General features: G+C 43.3%; 1 protein-coding gene across 2 annotated transcripts in view; it reads left to right on the forward strand.

The window, feature by feature from the left end:
* The window catches only part of ITGB8 (integrin subunit beta 8), a 208,234-nt gene that overhangs the window by 169,959 nt on the left and 16,763 nt on the right, over window positions 1-21,512 (forward strand). For both annotated transcript variants that reach the window (XM_073581448.1, XM_073581450.1), the window contains one exon: window positions 10,596-10,769. The gene's annotated coding sequence lies outside the window, so the exon portion shown is untranslated. The remainder of the gene's footprint in view (window positions 1-10,595; window positions 10,770-21,512) is intronic.

Consider the following 21,512-nt stretch of genomic DNA (forward strand, 5'->3'; position numbering starts at 1 on the left):
GAGGCGTCTGTAATTTACATCATAGGTAGACCTCAACTATGGGAGACAAACTGAGAAAAAAAAATCCAGAAAATCACATTGTCTGTTTTTTTTTCATTTTATTTGCATATTATGGTGGAAAATAAGTATTTGGTCAGAAACAAAATTTCATCTCAATACTTTGTGATATATCCTTTGTTGGCAATGACAGAGGTCAAACGTTTTCTGTAAGTCTTCACAAGGTTGCCACACACTGTTGTTGGTATGTTGGCCCATTCCTCCATGCAGATCTCCTCTAGAGCAGTGATGTTTTTGGCTTTTCGCTTGGCAACACGGACTTTCAACTCCCTCCAAAGGTTTTCTATAGGGTTGAGATCTGGAGACTGGCTAGGCCACTCCAGGACCTTGAAATGCTTCTTACGAAGCCACTCCTTCGTTGCCCTGGCGGTGTGCTTTGGATCATTGTCATGTTGAAAGACCCAGCCACGTTTCATCTTCAATTCCCTTGCTGATGGAAGGAGGTTTGCACTCAAAATCTCACGATACATGGCCCCATTCATTCTTTCATGTACCCGGATCAGTCGTCCTGGCCCCTTTGCAGAGAAACAGCCCCAAAGCATGATGTTTCCACCACCATGCTTTACAGTAGGTATGGTGTTTGATGGATGCAACTCAGTATTCTTTTTCCTCCAAACACGACAAGTTGTGTTTCTACCAAACAGTTCCAGTTTGGTTTCATCAGACCATAGGACATTCTCCCAAAACTCCTCTGGATCATCCAAATGCTCTCTAGCAAACTTCAGACGGGCCCGGACATGTACAGGCTTAAGCAGTGGGACACGTCTGGCACTGCAGGATCTGAGTCCATGGTGGTGTAGTGTGTTACTTATGGTAGGCCTTGTTACATTGGTCCCAGCTCTCTGCAGTTCATTCACTAGGTCCCCCCGCGTGGTTCTGGGATTTTTGCTCACCGTTCTTGTGATCATTCTGACCCCACGGGGTGGGATTTTGCGTGGAGCACCAGATCGAGGGAGATTATCAGTGGTCTTGTATGTCTTCCATTTTCTAATTATTGCTCCCACAGTTGATTTCTTCACTCCAAGCTGGTTGGCTATTGCAGATTCAGTCTTCCCAGCCTGGTGCAGGGCTACAATTTTGTTTCTGGTGTCCTTTGACAGCTCTTTGGTCTTCACCATAGTGGAGTTTGGAGTCAGACTGTTTGAGGGTGTGCACAGGTGTCTTTTTATACTGATAACAAGTTTAAACAGGTGCCATTACTACAGGTAATGAGTGGAGGAAAGAGGAGACTCTTAAAGAAGAAGTTACAGGTCTGTGAGAGCCAGAAATCTTGATTGCTTGTTTCTGACCAAATACTTATTTTCCACCATAATATGCAAATAAAATGAAAAAAAAACAGACAATGTGATTTTCTGGATTTTTTTTTCTCAGTTTGTCTCCCATAGTTGAGGTCTACCTATGATGTAAATTACAGACGCCTCTCATCTTTTTAAGTGGTGGAACTTGCACTATTGCTGACTGACTAAATACTTTTTTTCCCCACTGTAAATCATCAATGTAACATTTATTAGCTGCACAGTAGTGATCAGTGAGAGTGCTTGGATAAGGTGTTATCCAAGCACGCTCGAGTGCTACTAGAGTATCTTTGGCGTGCTTGAAAACTACGCTCGAGACGCCGTGGCTGCATATCTCACAGCTGGTCGACAGCCGCAACAAATGCAGGAATTGTCTAACAAACAGGCAATCCCTGCATCTGTTGCAGCTGTCAAACAGCCGCCAGACATGCAGCCATGCCGACTCGAGCATAGTTTTGAGCACCCCTAACATACTCTAATAGCACTCGAGCGTGCTCGGATAACACCTTATCATCACTACTGCACGGCAGTAGCTTACTATCCTAGGCTACTCTGGTATTACCTGCTATCGCTGAATGAATGGGAGCTGATCTGCAGGTAACGGGAGCTGCAAGTAAACAGTGTATGGAGAGGTGGTTTCCACTCAGTACCCAGCTTATATCCAGGTGCTGCCGTGGAGATTAGAGTCGAACAAATTTTTCAAAATTCAGTTCCAGTTATGATCGGTGCCAAATATTGTTTTTGCACAGCCAAACGTCATTGGAGTCAATGGAAGTAGAAATGAACAAATATGTTCGGAACCGATCATCAAACATAAATTTGGCACGAATATGGTACAAATATGGCAAATTCATAATCGGCGACCGATTCCAAACATGTTTGCTCAACTCTACTAGAGATGCCGAGTGTCAGTACCCCCACCATTCTGACATTGATGACCTACCCTAAGGGCACATTCAGACGGCCGTAAATCGGTTCACAATGCCCTGAGTGGCTGTGACTGCCCTGGCCCGAGCGTGACAGCTGTATAGAAATATGTTCGGGTCGGGAGCCGCGTCCAGTCCAAGCATTATGGCCCGATCTCGGTCCGATTTATGTAACGTCTGATGCGCCCTAAAGAAATGTTATAACTGTCATATTAGTAAAAAAAAAACTTTAGGCTCGTATTTGCAGAATATCTTTTTTGCAATGACGCGTGGTAGAGTTTATATGGGAACCAGCAACAATAAATGAGTAGTTGTTGTATGCCGACTATGGATGGCCACCACATCCACTTTCTCATTCAAAACAAAGGGCTAATAGAATAATGTTTGTTCTTGTGGCTTTTTCGCAAAAGTTAAAGTAGTTGATTGGGCAAAAAGTGCCCAGTACCCGGGGGTTGGACTCTGTAAAATTAACAAATCATATTACTACACACACAGTATGAAATATGGTAAAAGATAATATTTCAAAGTAAGTAGCCTAGGCTTCCTTAGGGTGAAGGGAACAGGATATTTTAATCTTTCATCTAAGTTATAATTGAATTAAATGTAACTGGAATTAATTTGCACATTTTAGTGCTGTACGAGGACAGGAAGACACAGGCTTTGCTCATTCCAAATAGTAGGCAGCTAGTCTGCGCTGACAAGTCAGATGGAATTCCTAGTGGGTGACAAACTGTGATATCTGGTCTGTGTTACGATCCTTTCTCACAAGAAACACTAGAAACTCATCTGATTAATTGCATTAGCAAAACTTTCTTAGCAAACGGTTTCAAATCTGTTTAATCTATGCGGTGCAGATAAAAAACAAAGTGACCAAAAACTCTTTTTTAAATTTGTACGTCTCCTTCCATCTTTGTTTCCTTTACAACATTCTTTCCCTGAATTATGGAGAAATTCTGGAAGGGGGATGGTTCGCGAAGAGTTATTCTTCTCCCCTAGTGAAAGGGAAATGTGATATAGCTGAGAATATAATGCTAGTTTCGCACGTCGTAAACGCGTTTTTGTTTTTTTTTACCCGATTTTCCACATTTTTCCCATTTTCACTACAAAATTGCAAAATGTAAAGTTTCCGGAGCGTCGACAACTTTAGAAAATTGCAGCAATAACGGCACCTTGTGAATCCAGCCTACTTGCTTGATACAGTAATTACATTATTTAAAGGGATTGTCCAGGTTTTAAAAAAAATATGAATATATTTATTTTTTTCTCAGATGTATCTAAATAGGCCTAAATTAGCAAATGATACACCTGACTTATACAGTTCAACAGCTAAGTCATCCCTCTTCTCTGCTGCAGCCAATATACAGTATAAGCAGAGAAAACATTAACTTGTCTTTTGAAATGAAGTAGTCATCCAGCCCTCTTCACGCAGAGCACTGATGATGGGCTAGCACAGAAGATACTGTCCTTTATGGAACACAAGCTGGAGATGGACCTGATGGGACCACATCAGATACTTAGATATTGGCACATTTAAGTTTTTTTTTTTTTTTTTTTTTCCTTTTATTACAATGGCAACCCATGGCCAGAGAGGCTGATTCCAGGGATGGTCAACCCCTTTAATGTGTATTTGTTAACAACTTAAAAACTGGAATCAAGTGATAAAGAAATCAGATAAAAGTCTGAATATAGGTGTTGATAGGTTTCTGGTTTGGCATAGTCGGCTCAAGCGGACATCTGTAAATCCTAACTACCAGTAGCAGGAGACGGTAACTGATATAATCAGTGTTCACGCTCCTTTTCATTTCTATCGTGTATGGACCAGCAATAATGTCACATATAGGCACATTTACACCTCAACATGTTTTGTTCATTTTCTGGGTTATTAAGAAGTATGGAATTTGGATAATTACCGTAGATTAGAGACTTGTGATGTTAGTGATGGGCATACTCAGCGGATTTTTCTCATGCTGAAATTGTTTCCTTTCAACTTCAAAACTAGAAATGAAAATATTTTTTTTTCAGATCTTTCCAGAGGACAACCGCTTCTTGTTATATGCAGTTATCATTCTTGTAAGTCGATACCAAATCGGTGACTTATGGACGTACAGCAAGGCCCAGTAGACTTTTATAGGTGTCATATTAGGACACTTTACAGCTTGAAACATATTAGTAGCTGTAACATATTTGTGTGAATGAGGTTTGTACTGGTCTGAAAAGGTTGTGTCTCATGATCAAAACAAAAATTAAATGTGATTTTGCATCGCTCGTATGGCCCTGATTTTGCATTGTTCATATGGCCCTGATTTTGCATCGATTGTATAACCTTGATTTTGCATTGTTCGTATGACCCTGATTTTGTATTGTTCATATGACCCTGATTTTGCATTGTTCGTATGGCCCTGATTTTGCATCGTTCGTATGGCCCTGATTTTGCATCGATCGTATGACCCTGATTTTGCATTGTTCGTATGACCCTGATTTTGTATTGTTCATATGACCCTGATTTTGCATTGTTCGTATGGCCCTGATTTTGCATCGTTCGTATGGCCCTGATTTTGCATTGTTTGTATGGCCCTGATTTTGCATCGTTCATATGGCCCTGATTTTGCATTGATCGTATGACCCTGATTTTGCATTGTTCGTATGACCCTGATTTTGCATCGTTTGTATGGCCCTGATTTTGCATCGCTCGTATGGCCCTGATTTTGCATTGTTCGTATGACCCTGATTTTGCATTGTTTTTATGGCCCTGATTTTGTATCGCTCGTATGGCCCTGATTTTTCATTGTTTGTATGGCCCTGATTTTGCATTGTTCGTATGACCCTGATTTTGCATTGTTCGTATGGCCCTGACAGCGGATATACAGTTTCTTTAAATAGCAGTTTTGAGTTTTAAACATTTTCACGTGTAACAAAAATTTTCTGTGGACGAAATGTAATCGTGTTCTCATTATTTTTCTGATTGAATTCCTGGAACGTTTCAGTTTTTATATACTGTATATTAGCTTTTTTTCATGTGTTAATTTAATGACTACTAAACTTTGTGTTAATATATTTATTAATGAACTTACACTGTAGGACATAGTCTTTATTTTTTCTAATAAACATGCTGTTTTATAACGGTTTCCATTTCTTTGCGGTTTATTGTACGCTGAGTGCATCCTGCAGAGGCCACAAGGTGTCAGTCTGCGATTACAGTATACAGATCACAGTCAGTGTCATGCAGTTTACACAATCTGCAACACAAACATCATTTTCTACATTTCAGTCTTCCAGAAATTATAAAAAGTGTCCAATCTGTCATTGAGGTTGTCTGACAACATGCTCTTTAGCCTTGATCTCTTTTTTGTCCTGACCGATTTTCTAAGCTGATGTATGACCTAAACAAAGTCCAAGTCTCATTCAGTCATGGATCTGTTTAGAAAAGTAGTCAGGATAAGGGCTCCCTCACACTGGCGAATAGCCAGCATATATAACTCGGACTAGTGCTATCCAATATTTTCATCACATTGCCGAGTCAGCATGGAAATAAAAAATCATTGCATGCTGCAATTTTACAGCGTATTTCGGACGGTGCGCGCCGATACAATTTGTGGATTCGTACAAAACATCGGACTGCATTCAGATGTCATCCGAGTGCAGTGCGATTTCCACAGGACATGGAGAAGTTACTTTCTCTGTCTCCTCCGCACCTGTGCTACGATCCTCACATGGGAGAGGATCGAAGCACAGAGCACTGACACTTGGATGGCGCTCGCAGAAGAGTTAGAGCCGAGGATAATTTGCATTTAGCATCCAATTCTCTTGCATGAGAGAATCATCAGATGCTATTCATCAGTGTGAGAGAGCTCCAAGGGTAGGTTCACACTACTGATTTCTAAACATGTGAAAAAAATCAGTCGGATTACGCTGATCAGAATGGCATCAGTTTTTCTTGGATGTGGAGAGAAAGAAAAAGGTCATCCACCTTCTCCATTCTGCCAGTCCGTAAAAATTGGACATCACTCTAGTATCATCTGAGTGCGGTCTGATTTTTTTCACAGACGCATAGACTTGCCCTGCCGATTTTCACACGAAACTCGGATCAAAATTGGACATGTCTCCGATTTTTTCCGTGGACCACTCGGTCTGAGGAAAAAAATCAGACACGCACAGCCCCATAGAATATCATAGGCACATGTGTTAACTGTGAAAACCACAGATACCACTCATCCGAGAAAATCGGTCGTGTTTATGAGCCCTAAGATAAGGGATACATATCCTTCTGTCAGACAAGCTCAATGGTATATTGCACTGTTAACTCATTCTGCAGTCCCCTATGTACTGTAATGTATAAATTCTGTTGAAGGCAAACAGACACATTTTTTATGAGGACCTATTGCATAGAAAGGTGTATGTATCTAAATAAAACAGCTTAGTCAAAAACTGAATGTGAATCCAGTCTAAAAATATATTTACACAGGGATTTGTTGCAAAGACGCATGTAATGTACCATTCGTTTGAATAAGACTTGCAGAAATGCACTTGTTTCCCTCTGAAATAACCCCATTCAGATTAATTTTGCCTGGATCCTGCCATCTAAAGGCCCCGTTACACATAGCGATGTCCCAGTGATCCCACCAACGATCCGACATGGATGGGATCGCTGGGACATCGTTAGGCTGATCGCTGGTGAGCTGTCACATAGACAGCCCCTCCTGCGATCAGGTCCAGCGAGCAAGCTCTTTTCCAATGTAAACATCGGGTATCTAAGAGCCGCGCAGCTCTTGGATACCCGCTGTTTACCTTGGAAACCTGCGAACTACAAATCTGTAGCAAATTACAATGCAATACATGTGGATGTGGTTATGAAAATGTCATCTATATGTAGCCGAAACTTTCCTTTTTTAAAGCAAACAGACTGGTTGGTTATTTCAAATCTGTAGTTTTCTCATGATGTTGTCACGCTGGGTGAAGGATAAGTGCACAACAACCAGGAGCCCAAACACTAGGGAAGTGGAGAGTGGAGACCCCTAGGCAGATCTAAAATCACACTGTCTGCCCTAACCGTCCCTATATAGATTCTGCACCTATCGCCGAGCAGGAACCTAATCCCTGCCTGACCCTAGTGATATGCCCTGGCTGGGATGGGATGGGATGTTCACTAGTCAGTCCCCACTACAACCGAGGGGAACACTTGCAAAGACAACCAAGATGTCACACCAGCAATCCTTCAAGAGTCTTCTGAGAAGGAACTAACCGAATGTTAAGACTTCCAACTAGACAGAGACAAGTAAGAGCTAACACCAGCAATATGCTGCAGACACAGAATGAATATAAACCTTCAGCAAAAGTGTCTAAATAGCAGCAGAAGGTGGAGGTAACCATTGGGTCCTAAATGGAGAGTGATACAGATATACAAAAATCAAGAAGGTGCATGAGCTAATCGCAAAGACCTACAGCTTGGTCCAGAATGAGTGTCAGTCACCTGTGACAGATGTATACATGCTGAGAATTTTCAACATGGATTTCACCCCTGTAATGCATAGAAGTGAAATCTGCAGTGAATCTGCAGCTTAAATCCCCATATAATTCATGAGGACTTGGCTAAGAAAGCTGCATCGTGTCCTATTTATCTCAGAAAAGAAATTACTAACTATTGACTTTCAACTGCGGTAGGGAGCAGTCAGACTGCCGTATTAGGCTAGTTTCACACTAGTGTTTTAGAGCGCAGCGACGGCCTGCGCACGGCCGCCGCTAAGCCCCGCCCCCTGCCGCGCCTCCACCGGTAGCTCCACCTACTGGCGCATGACGCTGCATGCGCCCTGCGTCCCCTATCTTTATCACTGGGGGCGCAGGCCGTGCACAGTATGCGTTTGGCGGCGCATGCGTCCTTTTGACGGAGCGCCGACCTGCGCCAAACGCAACCTGCTGCAGTTTGGTTGCGCCGGCGCACCGTCAAAAAGGCGCATGCGCCGCCAAAAGCATACTGCGCACGGCCTGCGCCCCCAGTGATAAAGATGGGACGCAGGGCGCATGCAGCGTCATGCGCCGGTAGGCGGAGCTACCGGCGGAGGCGCGGCAGGGGCGGGGCTTAGCGGCGGCCGTGCGCAGGCCGTCGCTGCGCTCTAAAACGCTAGTGTGAAACTAGCCTTACTCGTGCAAGGATCCCATCACATTCCTTGGACTGGCCGGCAGCTCTCCTGACCTGAGCATGGTAGCATGTATTTGTATGCAGCTGTCACGCTCAGGTTAGGAGAGCCGGTGGCAAGTCGGAGAATTGTGATGCAATCCTCGGGCGAGTAATATGGCCGTCTGACTGCACGCTTATATTCATCCACAGCTGAAAAATTCCACCAAATGTCACTGTACTTCAAGGCCCTTTTCACACATTTTCCATTAGAGGAGGATTTATGTGCCAGATCTGTGCCTAAATACTTACCCTCAGCTAACATTCTCCATGCAATGCAAATTAACAGGGTATATTATACCACTCAGGTGCTCCGAGAAAAATCTGCACTAATTGTTACCCATTTATCAGAAAAAAATAGATAAGAATCAGCTGTTGATGTTGAATCTTGTCATGGAGTCCGCACGGAAAGGCCACAGATTAGACCCATTGAAAGACAAATGAGCTAAATCTCATCCATGGAAAATCAATGCAAGAAATGTAAGTGTCAACTTTAAATTTCTGTCATAGATCCTCTTGTAAGATACACATGAAATAGCCAAATCTAAGTCTTCTTGCCCCACCCTAACAGTATGACACGAAGCCATGTGTAACCACATGATATCAGTGCTAGTAATATACATAAAATGAGAGACTAAGTTAAAACAAATGATGGGAAATCTGCTTACACACAGGTCATGCGGTGCTAAATCTATAAAACATGTGTGATACATAAAATAAACAACAGTCAGCATCACATGCTCTACTTTGAACATGAAAAAAGGCTAAAAACAACCGAAGTATTAAAGCCAGAATATTACTCCTCCGAGACTGTGAGAAATGTAAACAAATTTTGCAGAACAGGAAAAGATCCTGCCTGAAGCACATTAGTTACCGTGTAAGGGCCAGATCCCAGGATGCCGTGCTCCAAATAACTAATCAAGTTTCCCAAATTCACTATCGCTTCACTCATTCCGCAAGCAGAACTCTTATTGGCCAAACATCACCATGCCACGCATAATTATCCTCTTTGTCATGTGGTACAACAAAGAATAAACTTTAATATTGAAACGCCAAAAAGGAAAAGATATAGAATTGTGAAAATCACACAATAAGAGACATGTTACTGACATGTAAATGAAGAATAAATGGAAACAAAATTTACTAAATATCTCAATTCATTCAGTATTGAGTTCCATAAACAGAAGTTTCTGCACTTACACATCTTGACTGCTATTAATGAGGTTATTAATAGAGATGGGCGAACCCGAGCAGTTAAGTTCGGCGTCCGTACCGAACACTTACTGTTTGGGCACGGACACTGAACACGGACTTCTACAGGAACTCGGTGTTACTGTTCGCGTTCGGCTGCCTGAACACCGGGTGTTTGTTGCGCTGTCATGCACATGCCAGAGCGGCAAACTCCGCTTCTGGTCACAGCTGCGTGAGAGCGCAGCTGTGATCGGAGATAAAAAGCTTACCTCTGGTCACTGGTGTCAGCTGATGGGACAACTGCTCCCAACATCCAACGCTTGCTGTCCCTAATAACAACGAGAGCTGGAGCGGTGGATGGGAGTATTCATCAGCCGCTCATGCGCTGTAAATAAATTAGAAAAAAAACAGTGTGGGTTCCCCTGTATTTTTTTGCTAACCAGCCAGACAAAACTCACAGCTTGGTGCTGCAATCCTCAGCTTCAGCAAGGCTAGTTAGCAAGAATAGAGGGGTTCTCATGCTGTTTTTTTAATTATTTAAATAAATAATTTAAAAAACTGCATGGGATCCCCCCCCCCCTCGTTTTTGACAACCAGCCTTGCTAAAGCAGACAGCTGTGGGCTGGTATTCTCAGGCTGGTAAGGGGCCATAGATATTGCCCCCTCCCAGCCTAAAAATAGCAGCTCAGAAAAGGCACATCTATTAGATGAGCCAATTCTGGCACTTTGCCCGGCTCTTCCCACTTACCCTGTAGAGGTGGCAAGTGGGGTAATATTTGTGGGGTTGATGTCACCTTTGTATTGTCAGGTGACATCAAGCCCACAGCTAAGTAATGGAGAGGCGTCTATAAGACACCTATCCATTACTAATCCTATTGTGGTATGGTAAATAAACACAGCCAGAATAAAGTCCTTTATTTGAAATAAGACTAAACACAGTTTTCCATTTTTATTTAGATGCCTAATTCCAGCAAAGCCCTCGGACCAGTGGTGACGTAATCGAGGTTACTGCCGGTCACTGAGGCTGCGTTCCCAGCCGGGCTGAACTACGGTGACGTTGGAGAGATCCCCGCTAGCACTGTGAAAAAAAACTCTGAGGATAACAAGTTCAAACAGGTGCCAATACTACAGGTAATGAGTGGAGGACAGAGGAGCCTCTTAAAGAAGAAGTTACCGGTCTGTGAGAGCCAGAAATCTAACATGTTTTTAGGTGACCAAATACTTACTTTCCACCATAATTAGCAAAATAAATCTTGCCAAATCAGACAAGGTGATTTTCTGGATTTGTTTTCTCATTTTGACTCTCATAGTTGTGGTCTACCCATGATGTCAATTACAGGCCTCTCTCATCTTTTTAGGTAGGAGAACTTGCACAATTGGTGGCTGACTAAATACTTTATTTCTCCACTGTAACAGTATAGGTAAAGCGGGGTGTTCAACAACGGTCCCAAACTGAAATATGTAATTAATAAACTTGGCACTCAGCAGATGGTGTGAAGGTAATTTAGTGCAGTCCAAAATATAGTACACACAATGCAGACGTTTTGGTCATGTTATGAACTTCACCAGTGTACTACAACAGATACATAAAGTTAAGTATATAAGACAAGCAAACATATATTCATCCGTAATACAAGACATCATGATTTAGTGTTAATAATATGGAGGTTTTTCCAACATTATGGATCAATTAATGGAATCCCCAAGAAAAAAGGGAAAACAGAGGTCAATCCACAATATCCTTGTGAGTAACCCATTCATCAGGGTGATATTAAATTAAATCTAATATATAAAGCTCAATGTGGATGTGTGTATCTCCGGGATTGGCATCCGCACCGTCGCAGCTACAGCCACAAAATTTGGCACAGACCCAGAGAACGTCATAGGCTATGTTGTGAGGCGAAATTTTAACCCCGCGCGTTCCAATTCACCAAACAATTTTGCCCCTATCTACATAATGGGGAAAAAGTGAAAGGAAAAGTGTTGGCGGCAAATTGACAGCTGCCAGATGTGAACAAGGGGGACTTAAAGAATGAGAGCGATGGCGCCAAAGAGTATATACCGTACAGCTGCTAAGGTGGGGCCCTGACATGGGATACTCACCACACACGGGGATATGAACACACACAAAATGCGCCACACACTACCATGTGCTTCAACACATATACCACCCTCAGCACACATTTCACCACACGTACACCAACCTCGCCACATAAAAGTCGAAACACAAAAGTCGCCACTCAAAACTCGCCACGCTGTCCCAGAGCTGTTTAAAAGATGAAAAATTAGCTTTGATTGGTTGCTATCAGCAACAGTTTTCTTTATTGACAGTTGTGGTAACTGAGGCCTATTATTCTTATCATTTCTATGGTGTTATCGTCTATTAGCTACACGGCTCAGCAGTCAGTATCACACAGGATAGGATTAGATTCACGGCTCAGCAGTCAGTATCACACAGGATAGGATTAGATACATGGCTCAGCAGTCAGTATCACACAGGATAGGATTAGATACACGGCTCAGCAGTCAGTATCACACAGGATAGGATTAGATACACAGCTCAGCAGTCAGTATCACACAGGATAGGATTAGATACACAGCTCAGCAGTCAGTATCACACAGGATAGGAATAGATACACGGCTCAGCAAACAGTATCACACAAGATAGAATTAGATACACGGCTGAGCAGTCGGTAACACACATGATAGGATTAGGTACACGGCTCAGCAGTCAATATCACACAGCATAGGATTAGGTACACGGCTCAGCAGTCAGTATCACACAGAATAGGATTAGATACACGGATCAGCAGTCAGTATCACACAGGAGAGGATTAGATACATGGCTAAGCAGTCAGTAACACACGATAGGATTAGATACATAGCTCAGCAGTCAGTATCACACAGGATAGGATTAGATACACTGCTCAGCAGTCAGTATCACACAGGATAGGATTAGATACACAGCTGGTCAGTCAGTAACACACGATAGGATTAGATACATTGCTCAGCAGTCAGTATCACACAGGATAGGATTAGATACACGGCTGATCAGTCAGTAACACACGATAGGATTAGATAGCTCAACAGAAAGTATCACACAGGAGAGGATACTTGGGTAATCGTTTAGTTAATTTGTGTTGCAAATCTGTAGTGTTCAATATATGATGTGAAATGTTTTTATGTGCAATATAATCATTATAATTTGTAATAACTAACCACAGTTGGTTACTATGCCCAGGCAACGCAGGGCTCTTCAGCTAGTATCTTTATATATACAAAAATTGTATATGAAGAGGGAAAGGTAAGGAAAGGGACCTACCCGACTTGCTGTTTAGAAGATGTGTGCTCAGAATTATATACGGCTCAATGCCACTCGAGAGTATGTCCTGCTAGACAAATATAGTGAGGTGAGTCAATAATACTATTCATAATGGTATTATGATGTAGACCTACCAATAGTATTAGGATAGAGAAAATGCTGTATGGAACTGTATAAATCCGATATACACTGTGAGTATTTACAGTTTTGCCTACAATCTACAGTGAGGTAAGTGGATTATACTGTGGATAGTAAGACTAATAGAATGCAGACCTACCTATAACACTAAGGTAAAGGAGGTGCTGTCTTGAGCATTATAGATCTGGTGTCCACCATTGATCTAAATATTTTATTATCCAAGGGAGAACAAATTGCATACAAAACTAAAATGTCAAGCACAAATTAAATATGGATCATAGAAGAAAAGGTGCAATAAAGACTATTAAAATAAATATAGTCAAACAACACGATCTTATTAGTAATAATGAATAATCTATATAAAAATGAATGTATGTTATGTGTGTATCACCAACCAATCACGAAGCAGCAGAGTGGGACACCAATCAATCACGAAGCATCAGAGTGCGACGTGGATGGAGAGCGGGACTGAGGACGGATACAGCTACAGCAGGACAGTGCATAGAGAGCGGGGCTGTCGAGGAAGACAGTCTTCAGGACAGGGGCCTCCCAGCCCTGTCCCGGCTCAGTCGGCGCTCCCCGTCGCCAACCGCACTATCCCCCTCTCCCCTGCAGCTTCCCGGCCTAAATTTAGTCCCCGGCTTCTACTGCGGCCTACTACAGTGCTAGGCCACGCCCCCCGCAGGCCGCCCAATCATACGCGTGCAGCTCCGCTCTAACTCCGCTCACTCCGGCCGAACAATCTGCGCAGCTCTCCTGGTCCCGGCGTCACCGCACGTGGTGCATGGAGAGCGGGGCTGATGCTGTGGAGGAAGACAGCGGCGCTGTGGAGGGAGAGAGCGGGAGAGCAGGGCTGTGGAGGAAGGCAACGGGGTTGTGGAAGGAGAGAGCGGGAGAGCAGGGCTGTGGAGGGAGAGAGTGGGAGAGCAGGGCTGTGGAGGAAGACAGCGGGGCTGTGGAGGGGGAGAGCAGGGCTGTGGAGGAAGACATCAGGGCTGTGGATGGAGAGAGCGGGGCTGTGAAGGAAGAGAGCGGGGCTGTGGAGGAAGACAGCGGAGCTGTGGAGGGAGAGCGGGCTGTGAAGGAAGAGAGCGGGTTGTGGAGTGAGAGAGTGGGAAAGCAGGGCTGTGAAGGAAGAGAGCAGGGCTGTGGAGGAAGAGAGCGGGGCTGTGGAGGGAGACAGTGGGAGAGTGGGGCTGTGCAGGGCTGCGGAGGGATAGAACGGGACGGCGGGTGGAGAGCGGGGCAGTGGAAGGAGAGAGCGTGATGACTGGTGGAGAGCGGGGCTGTGGAAGGAGAGAGCATGATGGCGGGTGGAGAGCGGGGCTGCGGAAGGACAGCGTGATGGCGGGTGGAGAGCGGGGCTGATCAATAAAAACTGAATCAAGTATTGGAGCTCGTAGCACAATAGATATATTAAAATTATCACTATACCCCTGATAGATATGTAAATTATTGCACAATGCCCAAAAAATTTATCAATATACACTCACTGGCCACTTTATTAGGTACACCTGTCCAACTGTGTGTTAAGACTTAATTTCTAATCAGCCAATCACATGGCGGCAACTCAGTGCATTTAGGCATGTAGACATGGTCAAGACAATCTCCTGCAGTTCAAACCGAGCATCAGTATGGGGAAGAAAGGTGATTTGAGTGCCTTTGAACGTGGCATGATTGTTGGTGCCAGAAGGGCTGGTCTGAGAATTTCAGAAACTGCTGATCTGGGATTTTCACGCACAACCATCTCTAGGGTTTACAGAGAATGGTCCGAAAAAGAAAAAAAATCCAGTGAGCGGCAGTTCTGTGGCCGGAAATGCCATGTTGATGCCAGAGGTCAGAGGAGAATGGGCAGACTGGTTCGAGCTGATAGAAAGGCAACAGTGACTCAAATTGCCACCCGTTACAACCAAGGTAGGCAGAAGAGCATCTCTGAACGCACAGTGCGTCGAACTTTGAGGCAGATGGGCTACAGCAGCAGAAGACCACACTGGGTACCACTCCTCTCAGCTAAGAACAGGAAACTGAGGCTACAATTTGCACAAGCTCATCGAAATTGGACAGTAGAAGATTGGAAAAACGTTGCCTGGTCTGATGAGTCTCGATTTCTGCTGCGACATTCGGATGGTAGGGTCAGAATTTGGCGTAAACAACATGAAAGCATGGATCCATCCTGCCTTGTATCAACGGTTCAGGCTGGTGGTGGTGGTGTCATGGTGTGGGGAATTTTTTCTGGGCACTCTTTGGGCCCCTTGGTACCAATTGAGCATCGTTGCAACGCCACAGCCTACCTGAGTATTGTTGCTGACCATGTCCATCCCTTTATGACCACAATGTACCCAACATCTGATGGCTACTTTCAGCAGGATAATGCGCCATGTCATAAAGCTCGAATCATCTCAGATTGGTTTCTTGAACATGACAATGAGTTTACTGTACTCAAATGGCCTCCTCAGTCACCAGATCTCAATCCAATAGAGCATCTTTGGGATGTGGTGGAACGGGAGATTCGCATCAGGGATGTGCAGCCGACAAATCTGCGCCAACTGTGTGATGCCATCATGTCAATATGGTCCAAAATCTCTGAGGAATGCTTCCAGCACCTTGTTGAATCTCTGCCACGAAGAATTGAGGCAGTTCTGAAGGCAAAAGGGGGTCCAACCCCTTACTAGCATGGTGTACCTAATAAAGTGGCCAGTGAGTGTATAAATACCATGATAGCACCTTAAAAATACAACATATGTCAAAGAAACCAGTACAAAATAAGTGACAGTGAAAACTAAATAAAATATATATAATATAGAATGAAATAAGTGTGCAAATATGCAAAGTTATGTAAAAAAATGCAATTCTAAAAGCCCTCGGAAGAAGCAGTAGGGCGAAACGCGCGTCGGGGCCCAGGGGTCCACAGAGCACAGCTATCAGCACCAGGTCGGGTAAATTCTTTTTATGCCCTTCTTTTGTTAGCCCTTATGATTATATATAGAATGCTGCAGTTTAGATAGGAGCAGGATTGTTTTTCTGCCATCACAATTGCATATAGGCATTCCTTTGATCAATTGGCATATTACATATCTGGGCAATAGTATATATATATATTTCTCTAAAGGTGCTCACAGCTTATTGTCTATCTGGGCATATTCATGAGAAGTATTTAATTAACATCTTAGCTTCTTTTTTGAGATGATGCGTATTTTGCACATGATATAGAATTATTGATATGGACCTATATATCAATTAATTTGAAGTGATCTGTTGCTGCCCCCTTATGGGGTATTCTTTTATGAATTTATGGATATGTGGTCATTTTAAATGTACCTGTCTAATTTTCTAATAAAAAGAATATTTTAAATTCATTAAGTTGGTTCGCTTCTTTGTGGTTGATACAATATGTTGTTGCCACTTTTTTGTTTAGTCTATTTCTGTTGTAGTACATAACATGACCAAAACGTCTGCATTGTATATACAATATTTTGGACTGCATTAAATTACCTTCACACCATCCGCTGAGTGCCAAGTTTACTAATTGCATAAGGGTCTGTGCACACGGTGCGGTTGCTGCTGCGGATCTGCAGCAGAACTGCAGGTGATGTACAGTACCATTATAGCCTATGTGAAAAAAAAACCGCTGAGCACATGCTGCGGATTTTTCCGCTCAGTTTTTGCGCGGAAAAAAAAAGCAGCATGTGACTTCTTTTGTGTGGTTTTGCTGCAGTTTTCCACCTGCTCCATTCTGCAAATCTGCAGGTGGAAAACCGAAGTGGAAAACCGCACAAAAACGGCAGTAAAACCGCAAAAAAAAGGAAGAAATCCTCAGGAAAAAATGCAGGTCATTTGACCTGCGGATTTAGTAAAATCCGCGGGAGGATCCTCACTGTGTGCACATAGCCTTAGTCTACATAGTGACATGTCTTGCATGACAGAAGTTTCAGACAAGTTATTCTACCAAAAACATTTTTTGGCTTGCCTATTTTTGTTAGTGTTTCTACCTCCCATACTATAGGTCCTAAGATTGAGTCCCAGAAGATGAGCTACAAAAAGAAGCTAAGATTTTATTGAAAACAGGAGGCATTCACTAAGTACATTCAGACTGCTGGAAAGAGTATCTTCCCATTTATCCTCCCCACTTTCTGTGTCTGAGATGAATGTACTTGGAGAGGTGAATAATCTACACAGAACATGTACTATAAGAAATGCTTTAACATGTGCCCACCAACCCCAAGTCATGGCTCCAGATGAACTTGCACAGGTGGTTTATTCTCAATGAAGAGACAGAAGAGGGAGTTTTGAAGGAGAAAAATGTATCACTACCTGACTATAAATCACTATCTGGCTACTTGCCTCAGAATTACCAGCTGATTATTGGAGCCTGTCTGATGGATAAAAGGTCTGTTCAACTCAAAACAGCACTTCGAAACATATATGATTGTAATTGAAAAAAGGACAGAAGACAGACTGTAAGGAATAACAATATATATATATATACTATGTGCATCTATTTAATGGCCACGTGAAATGGAATTGATCTGAAAGAATATTCAGATTGGAAATCTTTACCTACAGTAATCCATCAATATTTCTTTTGTATTTATACTCTGACACTTTTAATTAAAGGAAATCTATCAGCAAGTTTTTGCTATCTTATCTTAGAGCAGTATGATATAAGAGCAGAAAGCCTGATTACAGGGATGTGTCACTTACCAGGCTGTGTTGTAGTTGCAGTACAGTCTGTTTTCTATCAACATGAGTTTTATTATTAAAGGACTACAGTAGATCTCACGTGCAAGCCAGTTGTCATGGGTTTACCGCGACAGAGAGGAGCCAGATGACTGCAGCATCTGATGTCTCCTACTCTTGCACTGACTAGAAGCACTTCACCTTCATATTAAATGGTGTAGGTTTATTTTAGCAGTGCAGGAGTTCATATGCTCAGTTGAGATCACCAGGAAGCTTTCTTGCGTTAAGGCGCTCAGCTGTGCACTGTTAGCCACTTCCATTTCCTATATAATCTGGGCCCTTGCTAGCAATCTTTGTCAGAAATTGCTTTTGCTGCATGGCTGGTGGTAGTTGGTGGTTGTTATTGGAGAAGGTGTTTTGTGGTTTTATCTGTGACTGTTGCTAGGTTTTGAGTGTGTGATAATTCCTTTTCTTCTCCCACTTTAGTTTAACCCCATCCTCCACTCCCCAGTGCATTCCTCTGTTATATGTGTGAGGATATTTATATGCTTGGCATTTTTCATTATCCCTGTTCGTATTACCTTGTTAGTCTGGTTGGTGTATTACAGTACATTACTCCCCTCTTACCTGGGTGGGGGAAGGGTACAGACTGAGGGCGGATTCAGAAGCTAAGGTAAAGTACGTGGTCCTGGCGTCTTCACCTTCAGAAGTAATCTGGGGAACAGGGCGAGCTAGGGTGACCCTAGCATCAGAGATAGTGAAGGAGCCCCTGGTCCCAGGACAAGCGACAACAGATTTGTTACACCTGTCCAGCTAATCTGTGTAACCCTGCCCCACCACCGATTGGCAGCTTGCTGACAATATAAAGTGCACACAGGAAGCTGCCAATCAGTGGTGTGGGAGTAATACACAGCTCACCATTCTGACCACTGCTACATCTAGAGAAGAAAAACAGGGATTCTATTGAAACTGCAACAAGCAGCCCAGTAAGTGACGCATCACTGGAATAAGGTTTTCTGTCCCTACATCGTGCTGCTTACAGATTACGGAACAAAAACCTGCTGACATATTCCCTTTAAAGTTTCAACTGCCCTAAACAGACAATAACAATACCATTTTGCAATATATCCATCTTCATTAAATAAATTTCTTTCATTTCCATTATTTGCCATTATTTTTACAGCGTAGAAAGAAAGGAAATGTAATGTTCTTTACAAGAGATATGGATGGAACATAATCTATGACTTGGCAGTCTGTCAAACAAATTTGCTTACATAACACATAACAACAGGCCCATGTGATGGTTAACTAAACTAACATCTAATTTCCTGGGCTGCAGCAAGAAACATATATTCGTTTGAAGATATAAATCCCAAAAGTATTGAAAAGAAATAAAGAGAGAACAGGACAACGTGTCTCTTACACTCAGCTCATGGGAGCATTTCCTCAACACTTTAATTATATTCTAACATAATTTAGTGAATGTAAAACAAAGTTGTAATTTTTAACTCGTTCTCTTCCTTCATCCACATACTTTCCCAACCCCTGCTGAACTTGATCTGTATACAGAGTGTGAAACTCTTTGGAGGCAATAGTCTTCTGCAGACCTCCGACTGTCATGTCGGCTCCCACCAATCACGTGACAGGGGTGCTGATGGGCAGGATTTGTGATGCGCTTTTGTGTGGCGCGTATTAAATCCTGCTATCAAAGATTATGCACTGATACACTCACGCTGTTAAAAGCACATGGCAGCTGATCAGATATATGCGGGGAAAGATATGAGCTCCGGCGCATCAAAGTCTAAGACTAGGGGTTTGGTTCAGGGGGCAAAACTTCTGAGGGGGCCCCTAACATGTAACCCTAATTACAACTATGGTGACGCACCCTAATAGTGGATGTAGGGGAACCTAAGCAGGTCACTGAGCTGTTACTGAAAAAATGTCCAAAGACAAACATCGATATTACCGCCATATGGTGACAAAGGTAGATACCAGTCCTGTAGAACATGTAAGACTACAGCACAATTATAGGTGGTGACTTACCACTGACGTTCTTTCTGATGGAATCATTCAGTTTTCCCGTCTTTTCCATCAGGCCCAGATCGACATGACGAATTCTCCAGCCAGGACTCAACTGCAGAGATTACAACAAAGACACATCTGACTTCTCACATTTCATTCACCGTCTCCATCTATCCACAACCTCCTCAACCTGCTGATACCCCAATACTGAGCAGCTGCTGCTGCCGTATGTGTCCCTATTACTGCACCTACTGTGTGGTACTGTCTGCCCTCTAATTTTCCTCGCACTGCAACCCTAGATTTCTCTTTTATTGCACTTGTAAAGTATGATGTCAACAAAAGGGCCCCACAAACACTAAGATGCCCCTATAGTGAATTTCTCCACAATACCCTCTACACACACAGTATGGTGACTACTTTAACCCACACCGCAACTGTTTTAGCAAAGTATGGTGGCCCCAACACAGTATGATCCCCCAGTTGTGACCCCTCCCCACAGCCCTACATGTAGTATAATGGCCCCATATGTCTACACACTGTATATTGCCTCCACAGAGTATGATGGACCCTGCACATTCACATTGTTTAATAGCTTGCATACAGTTTAAAAGCACACACATAATCCTCCAAATATTTTAATAGCCCCATATAGTCCTCCATACAGCATAATGCACCCCATGTCCCATATAGTATAGTGCATCCCCACATGGCCCATACAGTGTAATCATCCCCCCATGGTCCATATAGTATAATGCATCCCCCCTGTCCTCACAGCATAATGATTCCCCACATGGTCCATACAGCATAATGCATCCCCCCATGCTCCATACTGTATAATGCATCCCCCTCCGGTCCTCACAGCATAATGATTCCCCACATGGTCCATACAGCATAATGCATCCCCCATGCTCCATACTGTATAATGCAGCCCCCTCCGGTCCTCACAGCATAATGATTCCATACATGGTCCATACAGTCTAATGCATCCCCCCCATGGTCCATACAGTATAATGCATCCCCCCCATGTTCCATACAGTATAATGCATCCCCCCGATCCTCACAGCATAATGCATCTCCCCATGGTCAATACTCATAATGCATCCCCCACATGGTCCACACAGTATAAAGAATCCCCCCATGGTCCATACTGTATAAAGCATCCCCCATGGTCTATACAGTATATTACATCCCCCCATGGTCCTCAATACTGTTTTATCACCACACAGCGTTCTAAAAAACAATAAAATACAATACTCACCTCTCCTCCTCGTTCCTCAGCTGCTCTGGTCTCTGGAGAGCAAGCTTGTCTTCTGAAGCGTCGCACATCTCAGTGTACAGGATGCCATTTAGTGACGTCATCGCGCTGAGATGACAGACGCTCCTCCAACTTGCTTTCATCTGTATCGGCACTCGGCAGATGCCGATACAGTTGAACTTGCTGGAGGGGCCCTGTGTCAGAGCTGGAACCGGGCCCCCCCATGTCTCACGAGCCCCATAGTAGCAGAGCAGGGAGATCGTGTCTCTCTGCTCTGCCACACACTAGTATAGTTAAAAGTAGCGTAGCTCCGGGTGGGCCCCCACGGAGCTGCTCCCCCCGGCAGCTACGCTACTGGTCATATGTTGTGAAGGTATTAGATAATATATTAGAACACAAATATAGCGGAACCTGCACATTTCACCTCCAGCAACTTTTTGCATCATATCCTACATCCATA

The sequence above is a fragment of the Dendrobates tinctorius genome, unplaced genomic scaffold (assembly GCF_039654945.1).
Source record: "Dendrobates tinctorius isolate UK_male_01 unplaced genomic scaffold, ASM3965494v1 ptg000070l, whole genome shotgun sequence".
Taxonomy (NCBI): domain Eukaryota; kingdom Metazoa; phylum Chordata; class Amphibia; order Anura; family Dendrobatidae; genus Dendrobates; species Dendrobates tinctorius.